The 8,027-nt window shown below is 38.6% G+C and overlaps 1 pseudogene; it reads right to left on the reverse strand.

The window, feature by feature from the left end:
* Positions 1–5,585: 5,585 nt before the first annotated feature.
* Positions 5,586–6,196, reverse strand: LOC118831851 (annotated as a pseudogene).
* Positions 6,197–8,027: the final 1,831 nt, after the last annotated feature.

The raw sequence follows: 8,027 nt of genomic DNA on the forward strand, positions 1-8,027 counted from the left end.
AGTTTCTTCTTAGCAACGGAGCCAAAACAAAATCAATTCTTTTTAGCAGAAGTTCTTTGATGTCAGGAGAATAGTCTCAGGGCCCTTATTTAGAACATGGGTCTGAACTCATGGCGAAAAATGCTATCCACCTCCAGAGAAAAACTAATGGGGTCTGAATATAGATCAAAGTATACTATTTTTCACTTTATTTTTGTGTGGCTTTTTTTCTGTGTGAAATTTCACAATATGACTAATATGGAAATATCTTTTGCATGATTACACATGTATAACCTATATCAAAGTGCTTACTGTCTCAGGGACGGGGGGAAGGGAAAGAAGGAGGGAGAGAATTTGGAACTCAAAACTTTAAAAAACAAGTGTTAAAAATTGTTTCTACATTAATTGGGAATAATAAAATATTGTTTTAAAATGGGTCCTAATACAAAATAATTGAATGGCAGTATGAGTCATCAATTCATTTCTGCTATCTTAACTGTGATGAGCTATGTTACAATGGTACCAGGAAGCTACATACCAAGCATGATAAATACAACTTACATGATTAAACTGGCTAGCTGTGGTCCGGTTCTCTGGCTGTGCCTAGCCACAGCTTGAGATTTCACAATCCTACATCTCCTTCCCTTAAAGAACCCATGTAGCAAATATATATATATATATATAGATATAGATATATAGATAGATAGATAGATAGATAGATAGAGAGAGAGAGAGAGAGAGAGAGAGAGAGAGAGAGAGAGAGAGAGCCAGCCTCTTTTCCTGTTCATGTTAATACTACATCCTTATCTAAATTATTGGGTGAGAGGCTAGATAGGACCTGTGTCTAGGTCCTTGGGAGGTTTTCATTTCAATTTACAATTAACAGGAGGTTCTTTTGAAACTAGCATTACTGATAACTGAGGCAATCACAAAAACTTGTTATTCTTAAAAAAAACTTTCAGAAGATCATAGGATTCGAGGTTAGAAAAGACCTCAGAGATCTAGCCCAGTCCTTCAATTTTTAGATGAAGAAACAAAGCCCCAAAGGGATATCCAAGGTGAAATAGGAAGTAAAATGCAGAGCAGAAAGTCAAAACGACTTTGATTTCAGCTTTAAAAGTTGTCTTGTAGGAAATTCAAAACCCAAACTTCAAAAACCTCTTTAATATAATATAATGTAAACGTGTTTCTAGTTTCCAAAAGCAAGTAAATATTTGGAAATATTTCAAGGGGACAAAGTAAGATAGTGGATGGGTCATTAGTATTCTCTTTCTACACAAAGGATAGCATATACTTTTTAATTAAGTCCATTACTCAAGCTCTATTTATGTAGGTCACTGACAAATGCTTTGGCTATTTGTTTTATCCTAGTGCCTACCTACAAGACATCAAAGAGTTTTAGGGAGCAAAAGTTCAATTCTGTGGGCATGTTCTTCTATAAGATGAAAACATTTGATTTAATGTCTCACCTCCTTTGTTCTAAAAAAAATGTTTAAGTTATGAAAGGAAAAAAATTTCAGTGGAAAATGGAAAGACATGCAACACACATTTAGTGCCCTTCATGGCTCTGAAATAATTTTTTTTTAATTTAAAACTTACAATGTATTCTAATTTGGCTTGCTTAGATAATTATAATTACTATAAGAAATTCAAGATACTTCAATGAATTGGTGATCACATTGATATGGATAGTCTCAGAAATGATTTCAAGCCTCCTTATACAGTGTCATTCTTGTTCATGCCTTCCCATAAATTCCAAATGCTAGAGGCTTTTTTTGAGTTTTCTAACATTATCCAAGTATCAACATAACACAGTTTTTGTCCTTTGCATTTTTGTCTCATGGCATTTGACCAACCCCACCACCTTTTCCACCCATACATCATTCTAGATGATGTCTTTCGGGAAAGGATCATAGATTTAGGCTAGAAGGACCTTAGAGAGGATCTAGTCCAGCTCCCTTATTTGGGAGATATGGAAATTAAGCCCCAGAAAGTGAAATCACTTGCCGAAAATCATACAAATAATAAATAGCAAAGCCAGGATTTGAACCCAGATGCATTGAGTCTAAACCCAAGACTCCTTCTACTGTACTATAATGCCTCTAACTTTATACCACTACCTCTAATTTTATACTTCAAATAGTCAAATAGATGCACGATCTCATCAATTTGGGAGCTCCCTCTAATGATATAAATCTCAATCCATCCATGCCTATTCATTCTGTGTGACTCTTGTCCCTAACATCCCAAAGGTGTGACATAAGAATTCGGCCTAATATGCTGGAGGATTTCCTTGATTTTTTTCTGATGTTGCTCAGGGAACCAGTAGAGCACTCTGGGTCTTGTCATCATTTGATTTTTCTCTATGATCAGCCCATATTTTCTATATATCATACAATTTTTTGATGATATCCTTTACTCCTGTTTTCTGGAGTTCCTTGTTGGTTATGTTGCTCAGACCCACCATATGTCTCCATTCCTTATGGGTAATACTCATTTTTGGTTCTTTGGAGGCAGTGTTTGCACTGCCATATAGGACCACTGGAATAATGTTGGTATTGAAAAGATGGGCTTTCTGAAGATGGCCATGTGAAAACAGCATCTTACCCAAGCTCTCTCACAAGTTCTGTCAGATACCTCTAAAAAAGTGAATCTGAGAGGATTTGAGACAGTTAGAAGCCACTAGTAGACTGAGTGGGGCAAATTTCCAAGCCAGGAGAGTCCACAAGGTTGATAGGATGGATCTGTAGGCTGGGAGAGCGCCCACTGCACCAGACCAACTAAAGCTGAAACAGTTGCAGAAAAAGCCAACGATCCAGGCTGGGAGAAAGCTGAGCTCACGAAACCAGTAGAGATCCCCAGGCCTCCCAGCACAGGACAGGAGTCTGTCAAAGTGATGGGAGGCAGCAGCACAGTGCCTGTGGCTGCAAGACATCTACTCCTGAGGTTTACAGCCCAAAGGTTTGAAACTCACCTTCTTGAACTTCCAGGAGATACAATGGCTAGCTAAACAGCTCTCATCCCTCCCTCCCTGACCCAGAGAATACCTCGGGGAAAAACCCTGGAAATGGGACTTCAATAGCCAAAGAGCAGGAGTTCCTGAGTCCCAGAAGGGTGGAGCCAGCAAGGGTCAACATCAGGAACCCTGAAGTGCCTTTGCACATCCAGGGGAAGTGGCAGACACCAGCACAGACCATGGCTGAGACCACCTGTGCTGGAGAGCAGCCCCAGGGGAAGAGGAGACTTCTGGCAGCCAGATGACCCCTCCCCCACACCTCAGGAAACTGGAGGCCATAGCACACAAAGCCAGTAACTAGGCTCACAATTCCCAGAACAAGAAACCTGGGACAGAGCTCCCTGAACCCCAAAAGCAGAAATCCACTTTAAAGCCAAGAAAAAGCTAACCAACATGAAGAAGCACATGAAAAAACTGGGGACCATTGATTCTTTTTATGGAGACAGGGAAGATCAAAATACCAATTCAGGAGAGGACAGCATTGACACTATACCCATATCTGATACCTCAAAAGGGAATGTGAACTGGTCTCAAGCCCGACAAGCATTTCTGGAAGAGCTAAAGGAGGACTTTAAAAACCAAATTAGGGAGGTAAAAGAAAAAATGGGGGAAAAAACCACCAATGAGATCAAATCTTTAAAAAGTAAAATTGGCGAAATGGCTAAGGAGATTCAGAATCTAAATAGAGAAAATGACACCTTGAAAGGTAAAATCAACCAACCAGAAAAGGAGACTCAAAAGCAAAATGAAGACAGCAATTCATTAAAAGTTAGAATTGAGCAAGTGGAAGCTAATGACTCTATGAGGCATCAAGAAGTAGTCAAACAAAATGTAAAGAATGAAAAAATAGAAGAAAATGTGAAATTTCTTATTAGAAAAACAATTGACCTGGAAAATAGATCCAGGAGAGACGATTTAAGAAGTACTGGTCTACCAGAAAGCCACGATGAAAAAAAGAATGTGGACAATATCTTCCAAGAAATTATCAAGGAAAACTTCTCTGAGGTCCTAGAACCAGAGGGAAAATAGTCATCGAAAGAATCCACCGATCACCCCCTGAAAGAGATCCCAAATTGAAAACTCCAAGAAATATTATAGCCAAATTTCAGAATTATCAAGTCAAGGAGAAAATACTGCAAGCAGTCAAAAAGAAACAATTCAAATACCATGTAACTACAGTCAGGATCACACAGGATCTTTCAGATTCTACATTAAATGACAGAAGAAATTGGAATATGATATTCCAAAAGGCAAAGGAGCTTGGACTACAACCAAGGATCAACTACCCAGCAAAATTGAGCATAATGTTTCATGCAAGGAGATGGACGTTCAATGAAATAAGGGAATTCCAGACCTTCCTGATGAAAAGGCCAGAACTCAATGGAAAATTTGATCTTCAAATACAAAACTCAAGAGAGACATAAAAAGGTAAATAGGGGGGAAAATCCCCACAAACCTTATTAATCAATAAGGGCAAATTGTTGATATCCTTACATAGGATTATATTGTTTATATCGATATATATACACACACACACACATATATATATATACATATATATCAATCTTGAGAACAGTACAGTTAATATGACAGTTGAAAGGGATACACACAAACTGTGGGCATCAATATAAAATAACTGATATAATGATAAAAAATATAATTAAGAGATGTAAAGGGAGGGTTCTGGGAGAAGAGGTAAGGAGGTAGTAGAAAAGGGTAAATTACATCAAATGAAGAGGCACAAAAACATATTATAGTAGAGGGAAAGAAGCGAGGGAGAAAAGTAGTATATGAGCTTTACTCTCATCGGATTTGGTTCAAGAAGAGAATAACATATAAGTATAGAAATCAAACTTGTCCTACAGTCAGTAGCAGGGGAAAGGGGAAAGAAAAGGGGTGTGGTCATATGGGTGGGAAGAAGTAGCAAGGGGAAATAAGATAAGGCAGGAGAATCAGGAGGGAGGGTAAATTGGGGAAGGAGCTGGTCAAAAGCAAAACTGTTTTGAGGAGTGGAAGGGAGAAGGCAGAAATAAAAGCATAAACAGGGGGAAAATAGGATGAAGAAAAAGACACAGCTTGTAATCATAACTGTGAATGTGAATGGGATGAGCTCTCCCATAAAACAGAGATGGATAGCAGAATGGATTAAAAACCATAATCCTACAATATATTGTTTACAAGAAACACATTTGAAACAGGGGGATACACACAGGATAAAAGTAAAAGGCTAGAGTAGAATATATTGTGCTTCAGTTAAAGTAAAAAAAAGCAGGAGTAGCAATCCTAATCTCAGACAAAGCAAAAGAAAAGATAGATCTAATTTAAAAGAGACAAGGAAGGACACCATATCCTGCTAAAAGGCACTATAAACAATGAAGCGATATCATTATTTAACATATATGCATCAAGTGGTATAGCATGCAGATTCTTAGAGGAGAAGTTAAGGGATTTAGAGGAAGAAATAGGCAGCAAAACCATGCTAGTGGGGATCTCCATGTCTTTTCATAGGCTGTCTCCATTGCTTGTAGGATCTTCATCTTTCTTTCTTTCTTTCTTTCTTTTTTGCCATAGAGGATAGACTTTATTAGACTCACACCAGCAGCCCGTGCTTCTTCAGCACCTTTGTGTATTTGTGGATTTTGCCTTCCACGTTCTTCTCAGCTTGCTTTCGTAGTTTGGTAAGCTTCTTTTTCTTTCTATAATGGATCTTGGCTTTCTCCTTCCTCTTCTCTTCCAATGTAGCAGTCACTGCCTGATACTTCCAGCTAACCTCATGGGCCAGGTGCCCCAGATAAGCAAACTTTCTAGTTGGCTTCAGTCTGACGCCTTTGAGAGCAGCTGGGACAACCATGTGTTTTCGCTTGTCATATGGTGGGGGAATGCCATCAAACACCTTAAGGTGTTCCAAAGCAGCCTGACCTCCCTTGGTCTTGTAGGGAAGCATCCCTCTCACAGTCCTCCACAGTCCTCCAGCTGGGGGCTCTGAAGTGATAGGGCCTCTCGAAGGGCTTGTATTCATTCTCTTTCGGAGGAAGGTCAGGTATTTCAGCTTGTTCCTGTAGAAGTTTCCCGAGATGTTGATGCCTTCGCAGGGAACCAGACCACTTTCTGCCCCAGAAGGACTTGCTTGGCCACGATGGCTGCCACGCAGCCAAGAAGATGGCCCTGCCCATCTATCACTAGGACCTGCCCGTCCGCCATTGCCAATGCCGCCCGGGAAAAGAAAGAGCTCCTGGTTTCTTTCAAAATGACTTTAATCCTACCTTCTGCAGTAGGCTTTTCCTGGTTTTCCCCTCTCCCTTTTTCCATTATTTTCCCTTGAAAGTACCTTCCACCCATTATGCAGAGTGTTGTAAACTAAAAATAAAAAAATCTAAAAAAAAAAAAAGTAAGTACCTTCCATTTATACTATAAATATCTTGTGTCACATAGTTATTTGTATGTTGTCTCCTCTGCTAGAATGTGTGCTCCTTAAGGGCAGGACCCATATTTTTTGCCTTTTTTGTTTGCATTCCCAGCTCCTAGCACAGTACCTGGTACATAGCAAGCATTTGTTAAATGTTTCTTGAAGAAGACTATTGTCTTCTAAGTCAAGTGCTTAAAAAAAGAGTAAACAATAAACACAGGTTTGAGGTAAGGAAAAAGAATTGGAGCTGTCCAAAAATCATATGGACTACTTCTGAAGTAGCAGGCTCCCTCATACTGGAGTTATTCAAGTAAATATGGATGACTACTATGTTGCAGAGGTATTCTTTTTAAGCATTGGTTGTACCACATGGACAGTGAGGTCCCCTACAACTCTAAAATTCTATGCTTTTGTGACAATTCAATTCAACAAGCATATATTAAGAACTCTGCTAGGTTCTAGAGTTTTAAACTTTTTTTGTATCATCGACCCCATTGGCAGTCTGGTAAAGCCTACAGACACCTTCTCAGAACAATATTTTTTAAATAATTGAGGGAAATGCTAAATTTCAGTTAGAGGTTAGTGAACAAAAATTTGCAACTTTTCCCCATCTAAGTTCATGGACCTCCGAGAACCTTTATCCTATGGATACAAAGTCAAAAACTAAATAGTCCTGCTCACAAAATACTCTAAGTATTCTAAAGTAGGGCTGTCCAAAATACAGGGGCAAATGGGCATGAGGCCTGCAGTGCAATTTTATGCAGACTGCTGTGCAATTTTATGCAGCCTGCCTGTGGGTTTTAATTTTCATAAGCAAAAAAAAAAATAATTTGCATGGAATGCATATTAGATTTTTTAATTCCATCACTAATAAATAATCTCATTGATGTTAATTTTCTTTGATGTTTTTAAGCAGTATAATGGATGGAACCACACAGAATTTTCAGTCGATCTATGGGATGCATTCTGTCTGTACGAAGCGGACTAGTCAGTATGCACCTACCTTTATACTGTTGTGTTGTGGCTTTGTTGTTTTGTGTTTGCTTTCGCGCTTTTTGCCTTCATCTATTATGTTGATGACACGTGTTCCTCCACTTTCTATTAGCGTACCACATTTTTTATTCTGGGTGCAGCCCTCGAATATTTTAATGTGGCCTTAAGATAACCTGAGGTTGGACAGCCCTGTTCTAAAGTATTCTATTGAGAGAAATACAACTTGTACACAGAGAAGTAAATAAAAAATGTATACAAATCAAAAATAATTTATCTGGCCAACACTAACTTTGTAAAAGGGTGTACATAAAGTCATTACTCATACTTTTTGAATAGTACTTTCCTATCTCTCGGAATGAACTGACCCTTGTTTAATATCTCTGATCCCTTCTTTGTCACAGCTTTACTTCAATGCCTCATTAAGTTGTGAATTTTTTAAGGCTCTGCCAATAGAGCGTAAACTCTGGAATGACCTTCCAAAACAGAAGGACTACAAGTCCAAGTTCTATGGTAATCTTCATGTCTATCATCTGTGTACCTACCTAGCAAAGATCATTGTTGTGAATATGCCCACAATTGTGGGAATTGTGACATAACTCACAACCCATCCATAGATTAATAGATAGTATTTGT

Source organism: Trichosurus vulpecula, chromosome 9 (assembly GCF_011100635.1).
Source record: "Trichosurus vulpecula isolate mTriVul1 chromosome 9, mTriVul1.pri, whole genome shotgun sequence".
NCBI lineage: Eukaryota > Metazoa > Chordata > Mammalia > Diprotodontia > Phalangeridae > Trichosurus > Trichosurus vulpecula.